This window comes from Sapajus apella, unplaced genomic scaffold, assembly GCF_009761245.1.
Source record: "Sapajus apella isolate SASKATOON/1434 unplaced genomic scaffold, GSC_monkey_1.0 scaffold83, whole genome shotgun sequence".
In the NCBI taxonomy this organism is placed as follows: domain Eukaryota; kingdom Metazoa; phylum Chordata; class Mammalia; order Primates; family Cebidae; genus Sapajus; species Sapajus apella.
The window spans coordinates 74919-100429 of NW_022437023.1; the positions used below are offsets into that span (position 1 = coordinate 74919).

General features: G+C 38.2%; 1 long non-coding RNA gene and 1 pseudogene across 3 annotated transcripts in view; one reads left to right on the forward strand and one right to left on the reverse strand.

Moving 5' to 3' along the window:
- The window catches only part of LOC116533556, a 78653-nt pseudogene that overhangs the window by 34779 nt on the left and 18363 nt on the right, over positions 1-25511 (forward strand). The window lies entirely within an intron of this gene.
- On the reverse strand, positions 5571-24623 carry LOC116533577. 2 transcript variants are annotated; one of them, XR_004261356.1, is made up of 3 exons: positions 23864-24623; positions 23440-23646; positions 5571-6440 (listed from the first exon to the last, which is right to left on the reverse strand). It is a non-coding gene; the product is annotated as an uncharacterized LOC116533577 (long non-coding RNA). The 2 variants fall into 2 exon arrangements; XR_004261355.1 differs by having other exon boundaries at positions 23440-24623.

Genomic DNA, 25511 nt, shown 5'->3' on the forward strand with positions numbered 1-25511 from the left:
CTGATGGGTCTTGATTCTTTATCCAGCTTGCCATTCTGTGTCTTTTAGTTGCAGCATTTAGCCTATTTATATTTAAGGTTAATATTGTTACTTGTGAATTTGATCCTGTCATCATGATGCTGGCTGGTTGTTTTGCTGACTTGTTTATGTAGTTGCTTCATACTGTCATTGGTTTTTGTACTTTAGTGTGTTTTTGTAGTGGCTGGTAACAGTTTTTCCTTTCCATATCCAGTGATTCCTCCAGGAGCTCTTGCAAGACAGACTGGTGGTGACAAGTTCCCTCAGCATTTGCTTGACTGAAAAGGATTTTATTTCTACTTTGCTTATGAAGCTTAGTTTGGACAGATATGAAATACTGGACAGGAAATTCTTTCTTTAAACAATGTTGAATATTACCCCCCAGTCTCTTCTGGCTTGTAGGGTGTTTCCTGAGAGGAGGCTCACTGTTCATCTTATGGGCTTCTCTTTGTAGGTGACCTGGCCTTTCACTCTGGCTGCGCTTAACATTTTTTCTTTCATTTTGACCTGGGAGAACCTGATGATTATGTGTCTTAGGGTTGATCTTCATGGAGTATCTTACTGGGATTCTCTGAATTTCCTGAATTTGAATATTGGCCTGTCTTGCTAGGTTGAGGAAGTTCTCCTGGATAATATCCTGAAATATGCTTCTCAACTTGGGTCATACTTCCCATCTCTTTCAGGCACCCCAATCAGTCATAGCTTCAATCTTTTTACATCATCCCATACTTCTTGAAGGTTTTGTTCATTTATTTTCATTCTTTTTTCTGTAATCTTTTCTGCCTTTCTTATTTCAGTAAGATAGCCTTTAAGTTCTGAGATTCTTTCCACCTCTTGGTCTATTTGGCTACCAATACTTGTGGTTGCATTACAACATTCTCATGTTGTGTTTTTCAGCTCCATCAGGCCCTTTATGATCCTCTCTTAACTGGTTATTCTCGTTAACTGGTTAACAGCTCCTGTAATATTTTATCATGGTTCTTAGCTTCTTTGCATTAGGTTAGAACATACTTCTTTAGCTCGGTGAAGTTTGTTATTATCCACCTTCTGAAGTCTACTTCTGCTAAGTCATTCATCTCAGCTTCAGCCCAATTCTGTGCCATTGCTGGAGAGGTGTGGCAATCATTTGGAGGAGAAGAGACACTCTGGCCAACTGGAGCCACAGTGATGGCAGCCACCCTTCCCCCTGGGAACTCAGTTGTTTTAGGCAGTCCCCAGGATGCTGCCACAGACACGTTTTGTACTTTCAGCATTTTTTTGTTGTTGACTTTTTCTCATCTTCATGGGTTTATCTACCTTCAGTCTTTGAAAATGCTTACCTTTGGTTGGGGTTTTAGTGGGGTCTTTTTTGTTGTTGTTGTCGTCATTTTTGTTTCTTTCTGGTTGTTTTTGTTTTAAAAAATCAGATCCCTCATTTGCAGGGCTGCTGTGGTTTGCCGGGGATCTCCTCCAAACCCTATTCTCCTGGGTCCCTCCCGAACCTGGAGGTGTCTCCAGTGGAGAGTGCAGAACAGCAAAGATGGCTGCCTGCTCCTTCCTTTTGGACCTCCATCCCAGAGGGGCACTGACCTGATGATAGTTAGAAATATTTCTATATTCCTGTATGAGGTGTCTGGCAACCACTGTTGGGAGGTCTCATCCAGTCAGGAGGCATGGGATCAGGGACCTGCTTAAGGCAGCACTCTAGCTCCCCATTGGTGGAGCAGGTGCACTGTGTTGGGGAGAATCCCACCTCCTCTGGACTGCCCAGGATTTTCAATGCCAGGAGGCAGGAGAGTAAGTTTGCTGAACTATGGAGACTGTGGCCACCCCTCCCCGAGGGTGTCCATCTTAGGGGGATCAGAGTTCTGTCCATAAACCCCTGGAGTTGCTGAAATTCCTGCAGAGAGGCCCCACCAAGTGAAGAGGGATGGATCCAGATCCCACCTAAAGAAGGAGTCTGGGAATGGTCTGCCACAGCTGCTGTACTGCACTCTGGGAAGTTCCTCCCAGTCCAAACCACTTAGTCTCCCCAGCACCAGCAGGAGAAAATGGCCAACTGGAGCTGCCATGATGGCAGCCACCCCCTGCCCCTGGGAACTCAGTTGTTTTAGGCAGTCCCCAGCATGCAGCCACTGGCCGCAGCCCCAGTGGCCACTAAGAGTCTGCACAGTTCTGTGCTTGGGACCCAAGGCCCTGGTGGCATGGGCTCACAAGAGCATCTCCTGATCCACAGGTTGTGCTTATCCATGGAAAAATCATGGTTTCCCTGGTGGGATAGCACAATCTTTCACCACCTCCCTTGGCCGGGGATGGGAGTTCTCCTTACTCCTTGTGACTCCTGGGTGTGCTGTTGTTCCACCTATTTTTCTTCACTCTCGTGGGTTGTGCCAACTACCTAGTCAATACCAATGAGAACACCTGGATACCTCAGCTGAAGGTGCAGGATTCACTTGCTGTTTTCATTCTCCTCAGTGGGAGCCACAGACTGGAGCTACTTCTAATCAGCCATCTTGGCACCTCCCTTGTTTTTTTTATTTTTGGGTTTTAGAAGTTCCTTACATATTCTGGATTTTTTGTACAAGAGAGGGTCTTTCTATCTTGCCTACTTGCCTAGGCTGGTCTTGAGCTTCTGGGCCTAAGAAATGCTCCTGCCTTAGCCTACCAAGTAGCTGGGATTACAAGTATGAGCCACTATGACTGACCATATTTTGGATATTGATCTCTTATGAGTGACCCCATTTGTCAATACCTTCTTTCATTCTGTTGGTGACCTTTTTTACTCTATTGACTCTGTGCTTTGGTGCACAGCAGTTTTAAAGTTTTCATGTCACACTTTTTAAAGAGAAAGTTCAAGACATGATATAGAAGAGTAATAAGAGCATGTTTGTATATATGGTTACCATTCAACTGAATTAATTGATTTCTGTAGTATGCCATTTGGGCCAAAAATAATATCATTCCAGAATCTTTCCAAGAGATTCACTTTCTATTTTCAAAGACCAACAATTCCACCCAAGAGGATTACTGCAAAAGCATCCTGACTGGTATCCTTGCCTCTACTTTATAATATAAACATTGCCCATAAATCCAAGTTAATCTCTCTGAGTGTTAGTTCCTTCAACTGCAAAATGAGAATATCTATTCCATGGAGTAATGCTGAGGATTAAATGAAATGACAAATATAAAGCACCAAAAATAGTATTGAACACATAGTAGATAGTAATAAGAATTTTTAATTTTTTTTTTTTTAAATTTTTAGTAGAGACAGGGTTTCACCATGTTGGTCAGGCTAGTCTCAAACTCCTGACCTCATGATCCAACCACCTTGGCCTCCTAAAGTGCTGGGATTACAGGTGTGAGCCACCATGCCTGGCCAAATATTTTTAATATACTTTTATATTAATAGTTTGGGGGGTACAAATGACTTTTTGTTACATGAATAAATTGTATAGTGGTGAAACCTGAGATAGTGCACCTGCCACCCAAGTAGCATAAACTGTACCCAATATGTAGTTTTTTATCCTTCACCTACATGCCATCCTCCTCATTTCTGAGTCTCCAATGTCCATTTTACCACTCTGCATGTGTTTGTGTACCTATAGCTTACCTCTCACTTGTAAGTGAGAACATATGGTATTTGTTTTTCCTTTCCTGAGTTAGAAGTTTTTTAAATTTTGTGAGGTCCAATTTATCTATTTTTTCTTTTCTTGTCTATGTCTTTGGTGTTTTGTCCAGGAAATCATAGCCTAATCAAATGTCATGAAGACTTTCCTTTATGTTTTTTTCTAATAGTTTGATAGTTTGATGTTTTAGATCTTTGATTCGTTTTGAGTTCATTTTGTCTATGATGTAAGGTAAGAATCCAGTTTCATTCTTTTGTATGTGGACTTCAGTTTTCCCAGCATCATCATTAAAAAGCTTGTCCTGTCCCATTCAATGGCCTTGGCACCTTGTTGAAAATCGTTTTACAATATATTTCAAGGTAATTTCCTGGTTTTGATATTGTACTTTAGTTATATAAGATTTAACAACTGGGGAAAACTGGATGAAGGGTATAGAGAGTCTTTCTGTACTATCTTGGTAACTTCCTCTGAATCTCTAATTATTTCAGAATACAACATTGAAAAATAAAGCCAATCAAAATAACCTGTTTTAAAAAAAATTCAATAAGGTACCTAATAAAAATTACCCATAGTGAAATTCAAAGAGAAAAAAAAAAAGAGTGTCTGTTGGGGGGGGTGGGGGGGCATTGGGGGTAAACAATGTCCACTGCTTGATAAAAGTGTTATTTATTTATGAAACAAGGTCTCACTCTGTTGCCCAGACTAGAGTGCAGTGGTGCAGTCACGTCTCACTGCAGCCTTGACCTCCCAAGCTTAAGTGATCCTCCCACCTCAGCTTCTCGAGTAGCTGGGACTACAGGTCTATACCACCATATTCAATTAATTTTTGTATTTTTTGTAGAGATGGTGTCTCCCTGTGTTTCCCAGACTGGTCTCAAGTTCCTGGGCTCATGCAATACTACAACCTTGGCCTCCCAAACTAGGGATTTCCACACTTGATCTATTTTTTGAATTTACTTTTACCGTTTTTCTGTGGTGTTTCACTCTGAATAATTTTTGTTCTATTTCAAATTCATTGATTCTTCCCAGGGTTGTGTCAAGTTTGCTCGTGAGCATGTCAAATGTATTCTTTATTTCTGTTAACGTATTTTTATTTTATTTCAATTTTATTCTTTCTCATAGTTTTCATCTCTGCTGAAACTACCTATCTAAGCTAGCATGTTGTCTACCTTTCCATAAGAGATTTTGGTATATTAATCACAGTTTATGAAGCAGATTTACTAATTACCAATACCAAAAGAGAACTCCCACTGTGTGGAGAATAGCAAAGATCATAACTGTGCCAACTACCAGGAAAAGAGATCCAACTACTTCTTTCCACTGCATCCTGAGCTACTGTGTATGTCCACCATGCACTGATTACCTATTTATCTGAGTCTGATGAAACAGAACATGTCCACACACAAGTTATGTGAAGCATAACTGTACAAACCTATATTCTTTACATTTGTGGGAAATTATTATACTGTAGAACAGCCTAAAATATTCTGTGAATCAAAACTTACTATAATAAGTTGTAAAGAATGGCTTTAGTCGGAAGTGAATACATGAAACTAGCAGCCCAAACACTCAAAGCAGGAAGAAGATAACTAAGTGACCACAAAGAAAGTTTTTTTAAATCACATGCCTGGCTCTTGCAGATGGAGAAGGTTGTCTTGCTTAAAGGAAGTGGTTACTAGACCAGAGTGTAACCAAATATGGGATGCTGCTTTAAAAAAAAAAAAAGGCCATGAAGCCGTGCTTAAGTTAAACCACTAAATACTTTTCTCTCCAGTCAGTGAGAAGTAAAGCAGCATCACTTGTCTCTGGCAGAGTAAGCCAATACATCTGTCCCAGAAAAAAGTCACTTAAAAGAGCAATAAATATAGAAAATATCAAAGCAGTCTACTAGTCATGTGTGCAACCCACAGAAAAGAATAGAAGTTTACTTAAGGAGAGAAAGAAGTTTGATAAATAAAAGTACTGCATTCTTGAACAGGACAATTTGTGTCCATTTTCCAAACAAAATACACAGACTTTATGATGCTTTAATCTGAGTATCACTAAGATAGTTTTGTTAACAAAATATTTCTAATTTTTTTCAAGAGTAATAAATATACAGAATAGCTATTGATAAAAATGAAGGGGAGTTGCTTTAATAGATCCTTACATATGATTGCCTTGCAAAAGGTTCCACCCCTGAAATATCATAGTCTGATTTTCCACTCTGTTAATACTGTTACAGTGGGGATTGAATTTCAGCATGAGTTTTAGAGGGAACAAATATTTAAGCCATAGCATTTCACCCCTGCCCTCCCCAACAAAACTTGTATCTTTCTTACATGCAAATACGTTCATTCCATCCCCAGATCCCTGAGGTCTTAACTTGTTCTGGTATCAGCTCAGAAATCCAAAATAAGTCCTATCTGTGAGCCTGTGAAATTAAAACCAGTCATCTACCACTAAGATACAATGCTGAGACAGGAGAATTAGGCCAGAAGAAAGGAGTAACAGGCCTCACGGAAGTCCAAAACCCAACAGGAAAGACATTCCGTTTTAAAGCTGGAAATAATCTCTTCCGAGCCTGTGTCCCTCATCCTGAGCACACTGTGGCAGGAGTTGGGCCCTCAAGTCCTCAGGCAGCCCTGCCCCATGGCTTTGCTGGTTGCAGTCCACAAGTGGCTGTTCTCCTGGATTAGAGTCAGGCATCTTGTCTTTTCCAAGCTCTCTTTGGATGTTGGTAGCTCTACAGTTCTGGAGTCTTGGTGGCAGTCCTGCTGAATCGATGTCACTGTCTGGGGTAATGCATGAAGTTCATTGTCCCACAGCCATGGAAAACTAGGATACAGACACACCAGAATGAGGTTAAGAGTGGAAGTTTAATAGGTGAAAGAAAGAGAAAAACTCTCAGTAGAGATGTCCTGGAAAAATTGGGTAGCCAGTTCTGTTGTGAAATGAATGGTGCTTTATAGACTAGCATTAAGAGGTGGTGTCTGATTTACATAGGGCACAAAAGATTAGTTGGACCAGGTGTGCCATTTGCATAGCATGTGAAGAAGCTGGCCACGCCACCCTAATATTTTATTATGCCGATGGGTTCTCTACCTGGCCGGCACCATGTTGCTTGCTTTTTACTGTACACATGGTAACAAAGTAAAGGGAAGATGGAGCCTCCATGTTGAACATGCCTGGAATTCAGGTAGCCCTTTTCTATTGGCACAGCTGCCAGCATTCACCCATGCAAACTTCCAGCTTCCTTATGTCTGCAGCTCTATTTTCAGGCTGCTGTTTGTTAGAAAAAGAAATAATTTTGAAGCTGCTTTTTGTTAAAAGGGAAACCCTGCTGAGGACTCTCTTACCCTCACTATCTGTCTAAATTTTTTTTTTTGAGATGGAGTCTTGCCCTGTCACCCTGGCTAGAGTGCATTAGTGCAATCTCAGCTTACCGCAACCTCCGCCTCTCAGGTTCAAGCAATTCTCCTGCCTCAGCCTCCTGAGGAGCCAGGATCACAGGTGCGTACCACCATGCTCTGCTAATTCTTGTGATCCACCTGCCTTGGCCCCCTAAAGTGCTGGGATTACGGGTGTGAGCCACTGTGCCTGGCCTCTGCCTAAATAATTTTTTTAGCTCCTTTGTCATATATCCCCCTTCAGGAGTGGTATCCCTAACTGCTGTTAGGGGGCATTGGACAATGACTTTTTCTGGCTACTTCCTGCTGTAAAGGGATGCTATATGGGTAACAGCAGCCAGAGCGTCTCCTGCAGTTGATCTAAGGATCCTCAGAAAAATGATGTGTCCATGCGTGGTTCCATCTGCAGCACCATTTGGAATTGAATAGCTTCTAGGAGAGAAGAGATAAATTTCACAAGCTTTAGAATATAGGGTTCTAATATGAGTATTGAGATTACCATTATTAGTGGAGGTGCTCTAGCCCACAACCATGACAGTAGAGTTTGTTTGACACCTGCAAGCCATTCCAATGAGTTGTAGTACTATTTTGCCTTCACCAGATGTTGTTGCTGTACTTTACCAGAAACATTAATATAAAAGTAATATTCTTTTTAGGATAAGTTGCATTGGATTGGGTGGCTAGAGTAACTTTAGTGTTAACTTTGACTAAATTTTCCCTGTAATTATTAATCCTTTTCCAACTTATGCAAAGCATCTATGACATGCTTAAGCTTTCTTACTTGTCCTAAACATCCCTCTTTTTAAACAACCACCTATTTTCTTCAGGAAAAGAATTTACCATACAGCATCCTTTCTTGCATAAAATCTCTTTTCTTTATAACCTTCCCTGCATAGTTAGGATGGATGGTTGATATCAAAGGAATTAAAAGGTTTGACATATTACCAAACTCAATAAAAAGTCCTAGCAGACTCAGTAACAGTAAAACTTCATAGTTATTTCTTGTTGGTAACTATTATCCTTGCTCTAAGAATAATAATTAAGCAAAACACTATGGCGATTGAGATTCTTTGTTTGATATCTCACTGTGGGGTCCTACAGTATATAGTTCTACTACAAACTGTAGAGTGAGTATAACAATTCCTGTAAGGATGGGGTAGTAGATAATTTCTATCTAAAATTTTACTCACTAAGATATAGAGTTTCCCTTTTGGGGTCTATGAAGTTACAAACGTAATGCCATGGACAATCAAAATCTTTCTGTAAGTATGCACTAAAAAGAAGTTCTAATAACTGGTGGCGAATCATGACAGGAAAATTAAAAATGACTGAAAGCATTTGGTAAGTTAGGGATGGGACTGAGCAGGATGAGTAGCTCTCACTCATTTACTTATCTTTTATGATTTTTAGCTTAAGATTTCCTATTTCTTCACATTGCTATCCAGGACATTTCTCTAGGCTGTCAGGGGTTCCTTCCTCAGCTTTCCAAGCTTTGACTCAAGTGTGATGTATCCAGCAGTCGATACCTGTAACTTTTACTGCAAAGGCAGTTGAAAGGAGAATGGTGTAAGGCCCTTCCTGGTTTGAGCTTAGGGAAGGAAATAGAGAAAGGAAAGCTTTTACCAATACCAAATACTATGCAATAATGGCAGTTTGAGTCCCTGGAGCCAGAAGTTTGAGCCCCAGGACCCGTTAGTCCTCTTGGACCATTTGTGAGACTGGTTCTGAACCTGGTGACCTTCATCTCCGGGAGCAGTCTGATCTCCGGTGGTCCTCAGCACAGACTGAACACGAACCACATAAAAGCAGTGGGCCTGAAACCTTTTTTTATGAATAAAACTTTATTAGAACACAGCCATATTATTTTAATTGTACATTGTCTATGGCAACTTTAGCTCTGCAATGGCAGAACTGAATAATTGTGACAGATACTGTATAATCTGAAAACCTGAAATATTTTCTATTTGCCCTGAAGAAAAATTTGCTGACCTCTGATCTAGGCAATCAACAAAGCAATAAGATATGCCCTGATTTATAACATTTAGTAATTTCCGTAACATAATCCTCCCACTGTAGCCAATTGCAAGTTACCAATGTGCTCTCAGTGAATGCAGAGTTGGGAAGAGATATGCAGTAGATCACACTTAAGTAACGTTTCCAATACACATTTACATAGATGCAAATAACCTCAAGAGCTAGAACAATTGTAACATGTAGTAAAATAAGAAGTAATGAGTTTTTCATATGTATCTCTTTTATTTTAATATTAATTGTAAGTTTACACAATTTAATTTTTAATAATGGCTATGCTTAACAACTGATTTGAAAATTCATAGAACAATTGGCTCTTGCAGGCTATAGGAGCTGCTCCAGCACATCACTGCAGGTCTGCTTAGAATCATTCTAGTTTCTTTAGTGTGTTGTATCCTCTACCAGGATCTCCATGAAATACTCTGTTTCAGCTTCCACTCACAGCTGTGGCTGAGATTTCCCTCTTTGTTTTTTATATCTACATATCTCCTTTCTTGAGTCTTTCGCTTTTATGTGTATTTTATTATGATAATTTTCTATCATTTTATGTTTTTAGTGTAGACACTCCCCAGAAGATCTCACATTACAATATTGATGGGTAGCCTGATTTCTTGCATTTCTACCACTCACTCCCCACTCTGAAAATTAAATTCGTGTTGTTGCAGAAAATACCTGGATCTTGCCACAAAACCAGGAAAATTTAGGCACATCGACACATTGAAAAGCGAGTAGCACAGGGTTTATTGGGTGAAAAGGAAGAAAAGAAAGAGGAACTCTCAGCAAAGCCGGAGGGAGTGCTGCTAGCAGGCCCCCACCTTACAGACTGAACACCGGGCCACCACACAGGAACTGAAGAGGCCACGCTCCTCCCCACTGCACGCAGCAAGAACTTCCCATGACTCCACCCGATACTCTCAGTGCTCAGGCGGTTTGGAAATTCTCCAGGGACCTGACCTCTTACCTGCCTCCTGCATCTATCATTGTTTTATCCCTGACCCTAGAGCTTCATTTATTGAGCATTACAGATAGAAGTTATTGGTGTTTTCTGACATGGCCTCATGACTGGTAGCAGGCATTAGGATTTCATGCTTCTATCAAGACGACTACTCAGTTTTTGGCCCTGGCAGCAAGTAGGAGATTCTGGGAGGAGGGAAGTAGTTGGAGCTTGAGTTTAAATTTGCATCAGTCAGGTTCCTGGCAGGAAAAAGATGGCAAACTCAAATTTGCTAATTAGAAGAGAGTTTTAATAAAAATTCTATTTACAAAGCTAAGATCATCAGAGTGTAGGCAAACAGGAGGGACAGAGAAATAACGGGGACTAGGGAGAGCAGGTAACAGAAGTCCTGTTAACACCCTCAAGCCTGAAGAGATGAGGAAAGAGTGATGAGGGGACCCTGGAGGCAGAAAGTGCTATGTTGAGGGAGTCAGCTGATAGCTTATGCGACCCCCTGGTTTAATAAATTGCCAACCTTCCATGACCTGCCCAGAGATGGAATGTGGAGAAAATTGGTCCACTTCCTTCCCTTCCTCTGATCCCCTGATTAAGCTCTTCATTGCTCATATCAAACCAGAAGCCAGGAGGTAATCCATACAGGTCATCTGCTGCTGGGAGCACAGAGCAAGGGAGTGAAGAATCGGAAATAAATATGAAGGACTAAATGGAAGAACTCTGGTGAAGATGGAGAAGCATGGGAACTAGGAGAAAAATGATCACAGGCTGGAAGGAAAGAATCAGGTGATTGTAAACTCAATTCCATCAGTTGAATGGCTTTGCCTATTTTTGGAAGTTCAAAATCAAGAGTGATTTGGGAAGGAAGCTTATCATACGCTGGCCGGCTTTTAGGACTATGTATATTAAAACAAAAGTCGTGGCTGTTTGTATAGAGTCAAATGGACCCCAATATCCCTTTCCCTTCCCCTTCTTTCCATCATCTTCTTTTTCTCCTCATCTTCCTTCTTCTCTTTCTCTCCTGCATATACATATAAGGTGAAAAGATTTTGAATTATTCTAATGCTTGTTTTATTCTTCACTGTCATCATTGGTCCAAGGATAGTTTTTAATTTATTTATTTTTAATTTTAGTTTTTTGTTTTTGTTTTTGTTTTTTTTGAGACAGAGCCTTTCTCAGTCACCCAGCCTGGAATGCAGTGGCATGATCTTGGCTCACTGTAACCTTCACCTCCCAGGTTCCAGATATTCTCCTGCCTCAGCCTCCCAAGTAGCTGGGATTACAGGCACATGCCACCACGCTCTGCTAATTTTTCTATTTTTTTAGTAGAGACAGGATTTCATCATGATGGCCAGACTGGTCTCAAACTCCTGATCTTGGGTAATTCACCCACCTTGGCCTGCCAAAGTGCTGGGATTACAGGTGTGAGCCACTGTGCCTGGCCAGTTTTTTATTTTTAATTTTTATATTTTTGTTTTCAATAATGTAATAGACAATGGTGAATCTACCACCTGGCACGTACATGAGAATGTAGACAATAACTTTCTAATATTTACAAGTCTATTAGGTCAAGCTTACTAATTGTGTTAAGATCTTTTTATCCTACTTTTTTGCCTGCTTGACTTATGTAGTATCCAGAAATGTATATTAAAATATCATACTATTAATGGTAGATTTATTGCTTTCTACCTAAATATTACATTGATTTTGATTCACGTCTTTGAGGCTATTTTACTAGATGCACCTATATTATAGTTGCTATGTTTTTCTTTTTTTTTTTTCTGTTTTTAGACAAAGTCTGGCTCTATCACCCAGGCTGGTGTACAGTGGTGCAAACTCAGCTCGCTGCAACTTTCGCCTCCTGGACTCAAGCCATCCTCCCACCTCCACCTCCCAAGTAGCTGGGATTGCAGACACTCACCACCATGCCCAGCTCATTCTTGATTTTTGTAGAGGCGGGGTTTTTCCATGTTGCCTAGACTGGTCTGGAAATCATAAGCTCAAGTGGTCCACCTGCCTCAGTCTCCTAAAGTGCTGGGATTACAGGCACGAGCCGCTGTGCCCAGCCTGTTTTTCTTGAATGTTTACCTTTTTCCTTAAAAATTGTTTTTGACATTAATAAATAAACACTATTTCTTAGAATTGGTTTTTGCATAATCTGTCCATTCTGTGTTTTACACTCAATCTCTGAAATGGCTTTTATGCTTTAGGTATGTGCCTTGTAAACCGTAAAACCTGAATTTTTGTTGTTGCATTCAATTTGTCAGTCTCTGTCTTTGAGTCACAAGTTTGGTCTATTTGCATGTACTGAAATTGAGATATATGGACTTTTATATTATGAAATTTTTCACTTTAATCTTTCCCATGATTTTATTGACTTTTTTATCCTGTTATTCCATTTCTAAAACCCATTCTAGCATGTGTGTCAGGCCTGGGTATGCTGCCTGGAAGGTGGGTTTATTTTGGCTTCTACCTTGGGATGTGTTTTCAGTCTTTGTTAAGGTTTTGGTTGCTCATTTCTGGCATCCTCTTTCACACAGGATTACTCACCAGACTCAGCCATCTGCAGATTTTGAAGCATTGTTCTGGTTCTCTGCATGTGGCCTGTCTCTGGACCCAACACCTCATGTCCTCAGTCACACTACATAACTTTAGGCCCAGCCTGTTAATATGGACTCCCTGTCTGCTTGTACGTTTTCAGAGAAACTTCTAAAGGAAATTATCAATGTCCTTGAAACATTAGGTTTTTTTAAAATCAAGTAATCTATTGAAAATTATAGGGGCACTCTTAACTATATCCCCTGGATAATCTAATCAGAAAATAGTTTGAACAAATATCCTTTATAGCCAGAATAATACTAGTTAATATCAGAGGACTGATCTGTGGGTAGACCATTTCAAAATTTACTCTGAGAGCTTAACAGGAAATACATTTTGCAGGGAAAGAAAGCATATTTTTCCAAAATCCAATCAGAAATACATCCTAATAATATCCAGGATCCTCATATGTGAAAAAAAAATGAACTAGGTAACAAAAGAGAAGACTTACATACACTTAGTTCTTGCAGGAGGAAAGGAACTATCTGGGTACTGGAAAAGGTTGCTACGTAAGATTGTGATTGAAGAGAAAGGATAATGATAAAGGGGCTTTGCAGAAGCCCTGATTAGAAGAAACAACTAATATTAATGAATGAGTATTTCTCCAACCGATGAGAAGCGTATGGTGACGCAGAGCCACTTGTCTCAGGCAGTCCAAGCTATAAGAAGCACAGATAAAATATATAGTAGTAGGGGGAGATGGGGAGGGTGACAGAATGTAGGATAAATTTCCATTTAAACTTCCAATAGAAATATAAAATTTCAAGGAATAAATTCCACAAAGAAATATAGTGTTTTAATTAGAAAAATTTACCATGCAGTGTAAAGACATAAATGATTTAAGAGATGGCGCATGTTCAGAGATGGAAATATAATTTGGGGCTTGAGGATTTTCAAACAAAATCCATATGACAATGAGAATTCAAATATATTAGATTATTAAAATTAAATGTAATGAAGTTGGTAGCTATATTCTGGTTATGTACAACGATGTATCCTTTTCTTCTGAAATACACACTGAAGTACCTAAGTATAAAGAGCTCTCTGATATGTGCAATTTCAGAAAAAATGTTTAAATACAAACTACTATTCTTATTATTGCAAGTTTTCTTTCAGTTTTATACTATTACAAATAAAATGAAAAAATCTACATGAGCCTATAAAATATTACCTCTATAAACAAAAACAAAATGCAATGTAAAAGAGACTGGACATACCATAATGTGAAGTTTCACCTTTTTTATGTACTCATATATCCAAAAAGAAACTTTCCATTTTTTAGTTGGGAAGTAGAGCCAAGATGCAGGAGGGGAGTTAAGAACCAACAATTCAGTCAAAATGCTTTCAATCAATTCCCATCAGTATTCAAAATTTAAATAATTAGGTACAAATTATGACACAATTATATACAGTCCTTCAAAACAATGTTTTAGAAAGATATTTAGTGATAGAGTTGTCATATATTAAATTTGAAAGGAGTTACAAAGTAGCACATTCACTGTGATCTAAAACTTCTAAACATGTTGATATTCATATTTATATCTATATCTACATTTAACCTTTGAAGCCCCCCAAAAATCAATTGTCACCCAAGGATCTAAAATACGATAAAAACTCTCTTTTTTTCTTTTGTTCTTGGTTCTAATTCTAAGATGGTCTGACAGGTCTATTGTGATTGACTTTAAAAATGCAGGTGTTAAATGAAATCTGTATGTGGAACTATTGGTCTCAATGAGATACACAACGCTGGAAGTTGAGTACTCAGCTTTATCTAATCTCTTTCTTTATTCACCTTCACCAAGCTTGCAATGCCCTCTACAGTCAAGGCAACACATACACAGTTTTCAATCCCATTTGAACAGCTTCCGGGTCTCCCTCTGTTGCCTAGGCTGGTTTAATACTCCTGAGCTCAAGCAATCCTCCCACCTTGGTATCCCAAAGTGCTCATGTATCTTCTCTAAACACAGTGAAATTAAACTAGAAATTAATATCGAGAAAAACTTTGGAAACTGTAAAAATACATGGAAATTAAACAATATGCTCCTGAATGATCAGTGTGTCAATGAAGAAATTAAGAGGGAAATTGAAACATTTCTTGAAACAAATGACAATGAAAACACAACATACCAAAACCCATGGGATACAGCAAAAGCAGCAATAACAAGGTAGTTTCTAGCTCTAAGTGCCTATGTCAGAAAAGGAGAAACCTTAAATTAGCCATCTAATAATGCATCTTAAAGAAACAGAAAAACAAGAGGAAACCAAAGCAAAAATTAGATGAAGAAAAAGTAAAGATCAGAGCAGAAATAAATGAAATCAAAAACATACAAAAGTTCAATGAAACAAAAATTTGCTTTTTGAAAAGTTAAACAAAATTGACAAATCTTTAGCAAGATGAACTAAGAAAAAAAGAGAGACGATCCAAGTAAATAAAATCAGAAATGAAAAAGGAGACGTTACAACTGATGCTGTAGAAATTCAAAGGATCATTAGTGGCTACTATGTGCAAATATATGCTATAAATTGGAATATCTAGAAGAAATGGACAAATTCCTAGACATAGGCGACCTACCAGGATTGAAACAGGAAATAACCCAAAACCTAAAAAGATCGATAACAAGTAGCAAAATCAAAGTCACAATAAACAGTCTACCAGTAAATAAATCCCAGGACCTCATGGCTTCACTGCTGAATGCTGCCAAACATTTAAAGAAGAACTAATGCCAATCCTACTAAAATTATTCCAAAAAATAGAGGAGGAGGGAATACTTCTGTAAGTATTTTATGAGCGAATACTTCTAAACTCATTCTATGAGGCCAGTATTACCCTGTTACTTGAACCAGACAAAGACACATCAAAAAAAGACAAAACAAAACAAAAACTAGGCCAATATCTCTGATGAATATTGATGAAAATCCTCAACAAAACATTAGTAAACTGAATTAAACAACACATTGTGAAGGTTATTCATCACATCCAAGTGAGATTTATCCCTGGGATGCAAGGATGGTTCAGCATACACAAATTAACGTGATACATCACATCAAAACAATGAAGGATAAAAATCAAGTAATCATTTTAATTGATGCTGAAAAAGGATTTGATAAAATTTAACATCCCTTTATGTTAAAAATTCTCAAAAACTGGGGATATAGAAAACATGCTTCAACATAATGAAAGCCATATGTGACAGACCCAAAGCTAATATCACACTGAATGGGGAAAAACTGAAGGCCTTTTTTCTAGGATCTGGAACATGACAAGAATGCCACTGTCACCACTGTTATTCAACATAGTACTGGAAGTCCTAGCCAGAGCAATTAGGCAAGAGAAAGATATAAATAGCTTCCAAATTTAAAAAGAAGTTGAATTATTCTTGTTTAGAAAGAATATGATCTTATATTTAGAAAAACTTGAAGACTCCCCAAGAATAATGTTAGAACTGAAAAACAAATTCAATAAAGTTGCAGGATACAAAACCAGCATACAAAACTCAGTAGCATTTCTATATGCTAATAGCAAACAATGTGAAAAAGAAATTTAAAAAGTAATTATATTTTAAAAAGCCACACATAAAATGAAATACCTAGGAATTAACTTCACCAAGGAAGTGAAAAATCTCTATAATAAATGAAACTGAAGAGGACAAAAAAAGGAAACATATTTCATGTTCATGGCTTGGAAGAATCAGTAGTGTTAAAATGTTCATACAAAGCAATCTACAGATTCAACACAATCCCTATAAAAAACCAATGACATTTCTCACAGAAATGGAAAAAAAATTAAAATTTATATGGAACCACAAAAGACTCAGAATAGCTAAAGCCATCATAAGCAAAAAAAAAAAAAAAAAAAAAAAAAAAAAAAAAACTAAAAGAATCACATTACTGGCTTTAAAATTATACTATAGAGCTATGGTAACCCAAACAGCATGGTACTGGCATTAAAAACAGACATATAGTTTAGTGGAACAGAATAGAGAACCCAGAAACAAATCCACACATCTACAGTGAACTCATTTTTGACAAAGGTGCCAAGAGCATACACTGGGGAAAAGACGGTCTCTCTCTTTTTTTTTTTTTTCACCTTAAATTACCTTTAATCAGAGTAAAGAAAGCACTTTTAAAAACACCAAACATAGAAAAACGATTCTTCTTATCCTAGCTAGCAGAATATAATTTCCCTCAAACATTTACGAGTTTGTTTGTGTCTATATTTAGTATATGCCCATAATTATTCTTTTTGTATTTTTAGTAGAGACAGGGAAAGACAGTCTCTTCAATAAGTGTTGCTGGGAAAACTGGATATTCATATGCAGAAGAATAAAACTAGACTCCTTTCTCTCACCATATATAAAAATAAAACCAAAATGGATTGGAAACTGAAATGTAAGACCTCAAACCATGAAACTACTATAAGAAAACATTGGGGAAAAACTCCAGGACATTGGTCTAGGCAAAAATTTCCTGAGTGATCCCCCACAAACACAGGCAACCAAAGAACAAATGGAAAAATAGGATCACATCAAGTTAAAAAGCTCCTGAACAGCAAAGGAAACAATTAACAAAGTGAACAGACAACTCTCAGAATGGGGGAAAGTATCTCCAAGCTACCCATCTGACAAGGAATTAATAACGAGGATATGTAAGGAGCTTAAACAACTTATTTATAGGAAAAAAATCTAATAATCCTGTCAAAAGATAGGCAAAAGATTTGAATAGACATTTTTAAAAATAAGCCATATAAATGGAAAGCAGGCATATGTTCAACATCATCAACCATCTGAGAAATGCAAATCAAAACTACAATGAGATATCATCTCACCCCAATTAAAAATGGCTTATATCCAAAAGACAGACAATAACAAATGCTGGCAAGTACATGAAATAAAGAACACTTGGACACTGTTGGTGGGAATGTAAATTAGTACAACTACTATGAAGAACAGTCTGGAGGTTCCTCAAAAAACTGAAAGTTGAGCTCTTATACCCGCTACTGAGTATAGCCCAAAAGAAAAAAATCAGTATATTAAAGAGACATCTGCACTCCTGTTTTTGTTGCAGGACTGTTTACAATAGCTAAGATTTGGAAGCAACCTAAGTATCCATCAACAGGTGAATGGATAAAGAGAATGTGTGGGAGATATACACAATGGAGCCATAAAAAAGAATGAGATCCAGTCATGTGCAGCAACAGGCATGGAAGTTCCATAAGTGAAATAAGCTAGGCACAGAAAGATAAAGACCACATGTTCTTAGTTATTTATGGGATCTAAAAATTAAAATGACTGGATTTATGAACGTAGAGAGTAGAAAGGTGATCACCAGAGGTTGGAAGGGTAGTGAGGGATCAGAGAGGGAGGGATATGGAGATGGTTAATGGGTAAAAAATAGAAAGAATGAACAAGATCTACTATTTGATAGCACAACAGGCCAACTGTAGTCAATAGTAACTATACATTTTAAAATAACTTCAAGAGTGTAATTGGATTGTTTGCAACTCAATGGGTAAATGCTTCAGGGTATGGAAACCCATTCTTCATGATTTACTGATTTCACATTGCATCTTTTTTCAAAACATCTCATGTACCTCATAAATATATACACTTACTATGTGGCCACAAATATTAATAATAAAAAATTTAAACAAATTAGAGTCCATACATCCCATATACATACTTCCCATATTGAAGCCTAAACATCTCACATAAACACTTTATTATTTGACATTTTTGGCCATGGAATATGGTGTACTTTCCTTTAATTTCTTCACTAACTCTATCCAAATAAAAACTTCAATCCTCATGTGCACAGACCTTTGTTAGTCATGTCAGCGCATGGACTCACTAACAAGCAGTAACTGAGTCCACTCACTGCATTTCTGAAATCCACACCCATGATCATCTGTATGTTAAATAAATCAGAGCCATCATGAGAGCATGGCATCATGGGAAACACAGGTGCCTGAGTTCGATTCATAAAAAGATAAAATTTGTTATCATAACAAAGGGATAACTCCCAGAAGACAAAGAAGATGAATAAAAGAATTGATCTAAGGATAGTACACTGTGTGTTATACAAGAAATCCTGTTTATTTCTTATCTCTAATTTTCTCTGCCTGTTATCTTCATTATTTTACATATCTCTGCTTTCAAATTCACATAGTACAAAATGGTCCCTGCCAAGATGTTCTCAGTTCATCTCTCCTTTGCCCTAGGGATTTTATAGATTTAAATGGGATCCACCTGTCTTGATTTCAGATTCCTATGGGGAGGGCTTCTTTTCCTAGACCAGTCGGATGCTCACTATGCACCAATAACGAGCTGCCAGGGGATGAATTCACATTATGTACATGAACATAGTTACTCCTGCTGTGAGCTTATAGAGGGGATGAGGGAGTGATGCAGGTGATATGCAAAGGATCTGCTGGTCTGCACATCAGACTCAATATTCTGTACTACAAGGAGACTGGAGATAAGCCCAGTCTTCCTGCTTCATTCTTTGACAATACATTTTATTCCAAATAAGAACAAGTGCAAAAATCTGTGGTAGTAGATTTACTGCACTATTCTTATGTCTGATACTAATAACCCAAAGAAAAATATAATAAAATATTTCTGCTTTTGAAATGAGCCTGCCATGGCTTGCGTAGATATTTACTACTGGTAAGCCTTTGTTTCTCTATCCTCTGACTCAGCTTTCTTCATTTTTATTTTCATAGCAAGAATCACCACCTAATACTGCATATCTGTTTATTATGTGATTATTTTTTCTTTCCTGCTAGATACAGCCCATAAAGGTAGGGACATTTTTACCTTGTTGACTATTTTATATGAAGTAGTACACAGCACTTCGTAGGAGCTAAATAATTATCTGACAAATGAATGGATACATTAATTAACGAATTTGATGCCCAAATCTAGGCTGCTTTTGTTTACATAAACCCCTGTTTTCCACTAGTCACATGTTCTGCCTGCTACATGTAGAGAACCATTGTTCAGGATTTCAGTTCTGTTCTAAATACTTGGATCATTTTGCAAACAGGGATCTTCAATTTCTCCACTTGGTGTTTTGTTCAACAAATGAAAGTGCCTTTGAATATTCTCACACTTGATCTTCCAGAAACCACATCAGCTTTTAGAACAATGTTTTTAGACAATTCATTAGTAATCCTTAAAAGGTATGCTCCCAAATTTTTATAAATGTGTAATTTTATTTAAACTAAAATAATGTTACGCTATGTCAAATATTGTAGAAAAAGTTGGTCATCTTTGCATATGCTATTTGAGTTTTGTGAATTGCCCATTCACCTATTTTCCATATTGCTATTAGATTATTTAACTCTTCTTTATTGATTTAAGTAGTACTTTATTTCTTCCTTTGTATAATATATGTATTGAAAATATCTAAATATATTTCATAACTCTGTTGTCTAACTTTAGTAATACATATTAACAAATATCTACCTGTTATATCCATTTTAAGAAATACATAAAATGTTATAACTTGTACTTTTTTTTATCCTTCTTTGCTTTTCTAAAGAGTATTTATGTATTTCAACATTTTTACAGTTTAAATATAATTTTTTTTTGTTTTTATTATTTTAATCCTACTTGGTGTTCTTGGAGATCTGTAATCTGTGATTTTTTGTCTGTCTTTAATTTTGGCAAATTCTCAGCTGGCTTCTCCAGCACTAGACTCTTGCAGCTTTCTCAGCACCCAGCTTTTGCAATGTAGGGCAGCCAGCAACACCCAGCACCCGGCAACTTCCTCAGGCATGCACACCCACTTTAGCAGTTTTACTGCAGAGAGCCTCTGGTGAGGCCACCACCACCCCACTTCCATGAACTCTATAGGAACAGCTTTCCCCAATGCTGTAGGGGAAGGATTTCTGACAAGTCCCAGAGGGTGGATTCCAGCAAACTCCTGCCGGAGCAGCAGCACAACAGTAACCACTCTGCCATTCAGTGGGCCATGCATGTGCCTCCCTAACAAGGTCTGACCTCACCCTTGGAAAGAAAACTGGAGAAGGCTCCTTCTTGGATGCTCTATCTTAACCTAGGTGATGGCTTAATATTGAGTGTCAACTTGATTGGATTGACTGATGCAAGGTATTGTTCCTGGGTGTGTCTGTGAGGGTGTTGCCAAGGGAGATTAACATTTGGGTCAGTGGACTGGGAGAGGCAGACCCACCCTCAATCTGGCTGGGCACCATCTAATCAGCTGCCAGCATGGCCAGGATAAAAGCAGGCAGAGGACCGTGGAAGGGCTGACTTCCTTTATCTGTCTTCTGGCCTTCATCTTTCTCCCTTCCACCAGTGGTTTTCCAGGGACTCTTGGACCTTCGAGCACAGACTGAAGGCTGCACTGTTGGCTGGCCTACTTTAGAGGATTTGGGACTCTGACTGGCTTCCCTGCTTCTCAGATTGCAGACAGTCTGTTGTGGGACTTCACCTTGTCATCATGTGAGTCAATAAGCCTTAATAAACTCCCTTTTATATATACATCTATCCTATTAGTTCTGTCCCTCTACAGAACCCTGACTAATACACTAGGGAAGTAGCTATTACATATTATGCTATGCACTATTATATCTGCAACTGCTACATTCTTTAGTGTTCTCTTTATTTCTGTCTAGCCAGTCTCTCATTACTCAAATCCCTTGTTACGGCTCATATTTCTTCATATTGATCTTTCTCATTTCACATTACTGTGTGATTTCCTCTTTCTCCTGACTAGACCCAGACTTATAAACCCACAAAATTTCATTCAGGCATGAATCTAGAATAAAAATGATTCTCAGAAATGCAAAGATTGGGAAAATGTGCTTCCAGTGTATCCTTTTTTAGATATTAACAGAAGGTGTGGTTCAGCAAAATTAGGTAGTCAAAGCAAGTAAGAGGAAAATATCAGATACCTGAAACAGTATCTTCTATCAAAAAAACCCCAAAAACCAAAAAACAATGAAGAGAATCCCAAGATAACATCTGTTCAGCAATCCTGGAAATCATTTTTTTTTTTTAGATTGAAACTAGAGAATTAAGGGCACCAGGAAGTGGATAAACAGGATAAGTAAGATCCCATACATTTTATAGTATTGTTGAAATATTCAAAATATCTGAGGATGTGATAAAAAGTAGACTCTATATATATATGAGAAAAAAGAAACCACAAATGGAACCTTCATGAAAATGAAAAGATGTCCAACAAAGGAAATATATTCTCAATAGTGAGCATTGGTGGGAGTGTAAATTAGTTCAACCATTGTGGAAGACAGTGTGGTGATTCCTCAAGTACCTAGAACTAGAAATACCATTTGACCCAGCAATCCCATTGCTGGGTATGTACCCAAAGGATTATAAATCATTCTACTATAAAGACACATGCACATGTATGTTTATTGCAGCACTGTTCAAAATAGCAAAGACTTGGAACCAACCCAAATGCCCATCAATGATAGGCTGGATAAAGAAGGTGTGGCATATATACTCAATGGGATACTATGCAGCCATAAAAAAGGATAAGTTCATGTCTTTTGCAGGGGCACGGATGAAGCTGGAAACCATCATTCTCAGCAAACTAACACAAGAACAGAAAACCAAACACCACGTGTTCTCACTCATAAGTGGGAATTGAACAATGAGAACACATGGGCACAGGGAGGGGAACATTGCACACCGGGGCCTGTCGGGGTTGGAGGACTAGGGGAGGGATAGCATTAGGACAAATACCTTATGTAGATGACGGGTTGATATGTACAGCAAACCACCATGGCACGTGTATACCTACGTAACAAACCTGCACGTTCTGCACATGTACCCCAGAATTTGAAGTATAATAAAAATAAATAAATAAAATAAAAATAGTGAGCATATATGTGTTTAAGAAATACATGGTTACAAACAAATCATAAATGCTGTTGGCTTTGAAAATATTAAAGATAAATTATAAATGCTAGAAGTTGGGATATGAAACAAAGAAAAAAGTAGAACAGGAAATAAAAGGGTTAGCAGTATCTTCATCTACAAGGAGAAAACTCAAGCGATTTCGAATATAACTGATAGAATAATAGAGTACTATGTTTCAAAATACAGGGAAGCCGGGCACGAGAGCTCACACCTGTAATCCCAGCACTTTGGGAGGCTGAGGAGGGTGGATCACAAGCCCAGGAGTTCAAGACCAGCCTGTCCAAAATGGTGAAACCCCATCTCTACTAAAAATACAAAAATTAGCCGGGTGTGGTGGCATGCGCCTTTTATCCCACGTACTTGGGAGGCTGAGGTAGAGAATTGCTTAAACCCAGGAGGCAGAGGTTACAGTGAACCAAGATCGTGCTACTGCACTCTAGCCTGGGAAACAGAGCAAGACTCCGTCTCAAAAAAAAAAAAAAAAAAAAAAAGGTGGGGGGATTACCTACAGAGGAACTAAACATAGTAAGATAATAAAATCCCAAGAAGCATGTCAGAGACATACAATTGTTGGTGGTCTAAATTATTTGCTTTCATAATAGGAAGTCAATGGATTCTGACTTAATACCCCCACATAAAGATACACATATTACTGTTAAAAGCCATTGAGCTGGGGATAATGTCAGTGGAGGAAAGGAATGGCGTGAAGGGCTCTTGTTTTCATTAAAATACATCTCTATTGTTTGCTCTTCAAACTATATACTGGTATCCTGATAAATTTAAAGTTGTAATTGTAAAATAAAATATTATTTTTATTGAAATATCAAGAATGCTGCAGATGGTGGCAGAACACTCAATGTGAAAAAAGATAGTGGCCTGCACTGGAATGACAGCAGCGAAGTTTGTTTCAAGCATGTGATGTTATAGTGGCAATCTCTTACCTGCGAGAGTATGTAGAATACTGAGCTCCTCAGTTCTCAAACAAAAGCAGACTTTAACTCCTGCTCCAGTGGTGCTTCTCTGCTTCTCAAACATCCAAAACTGCACTTCAGATTGCATCACATCCTGAACACATGGAAGGATGAGTTCAGGAAATAAGAGTGCCTGAGTTACCCCCCTCAGGGAATACTGGCCTCTCAAGTCCAGACCTGCCAAGGCAAGGAGAGGAGAGAAAGCAATAACTCCCTTGCATTCCTAAAGTGCAATGTCCCCACCTACTGGTGAGCATGACCCAGTTAACATCCCTACGTTAACAATGTCCTAAAATAAGAACCTTGAACTTCTTCCAGTAGTAGAATCTGTGTCCTTTAGCACACACAGTTCTACACCAAAACATAAACAAAATAGAAATTCAAAAATTTTTACAATGCGATGAAGGTCTTGGAAGGTGTGAGAATGAAAATTTTAAAACATGCCACACAAGGCTAGTGTTAAAATAACACCATCGTTAGCAGTCCCTCTCCCTGGTGTCTGTCTACTCTCACAGCTTCTGCTCAGGCTGTCTTCTCTCCATTGTCTCTTCCTCCCAGTACAAATCTCTCCTCCCTTACACTGCCTTTCCTGCCAACACCCTGCTTCCCCATGTGTTAACATTGGCAGCCTTTTTTCCCTTCCCATTGTTTTCTGGCTTCTGATATTTCAGATAAGAAATCTGATTCTGGTCTGGTTCTTGCCCTTTTATGTGTAAACTTTATTTCCCTCTTGGAAGCCATTAGATCATTTTTATTACTATTTTATTTTCTGATTTTGTAGTAAAACTGTTCATCCCTACAGCTACATAACTATTTGTATATTTTCATAATTCCACTTGTTTCCTTTAAATTGTATGAATCTTATCTAGCCAGAGACTAAAGTCTTCCTTTCCCTCAGGAAAAAAAAAAAAGTCTTTTTTATTGTATTTTATATTCTTTCTAGTCTATTTTTTCTGGAACACCTATTATACAGCAGTTGGAAATTGCTGTATAGAACTTTCTCAACATATTTTCACAATTTTATGTGTTCCAAGATAGCTAAAATATTTCCCACCCTCTTATTATTTTTTTTCACAACTCAGAACCACTACTTGAACACTCTCTTTCTCATCTGCCTTAAAGAGTGTTTCCTCATTATGCTCAAGAATGAGAATGCTCAAGAATGAGAGCAATTTAAAATGAGATCATTTTAACCTGTCTCCTCAGAGACAGGTTCTGTTGGCTTCTTCTTTTCCTATCTATTATGTATTGGTAAAATTTTCCAGTTTCTTTGCATGTCTTATAATTTTTGTTTAATATTGATATTTTAGATAATGTAATGTATTAACCAAATTCTGATTCCCCAGTCCCTAGGAGTAAACGCTCTTGCTGTTTGCTGTGTGTATTAGTGACTGGCTTGTGCTAGTTCTTTGACATGTTTCCCCTTAGTATGCAGCATACAGTGTCTCTGTTAAGTTTGTTTGATAATTTTTCTTTTCATTATTAAGCCTGACTTCCTAAGGTCACCCCTGGTCATCATAGCTTAATGTCAGCCTATGATTGATGAAATGTTTTGCTAAGGCTTCCACACTTTGCTATTGAATTGAGTGTGACTTGGGAAATGCTTTCAAAGTTCCAGGACTTTACAGGTATGTCCCAGTTTTTACTTTCTGCCTTCACATGGCCTTGTATTCAGGCAGGTCTTTACTGAGCAAGCTTAACCAAGCTCATACAGACAGCTTTCCACACCACTGGGGATAAATGAGATGTTAGCAAGGCTATTTTTGACTATCTCATTCTCTGGGTCTCACTGTTAAAATTCCTGACTGGCCTGCCATCATGACTTCAAGCTAGTTGTGATGTTAACCTTCCTTAATTATTTGCCCTGAGATCTATGCTGTCTTCTACAAAACCCCAAGACAGTATTTTGACGGAGTGTGTGTGTGTGTGTGTGTGTGTGTGTGTGTGTGCATGTGTGCACACGCTCTTTTCTAAACAATGTGTGCTCCCTCTGGCAGGGTAGAAGAGCTGTCTAATTCCACGGCCTGTCCTGCTCACACATG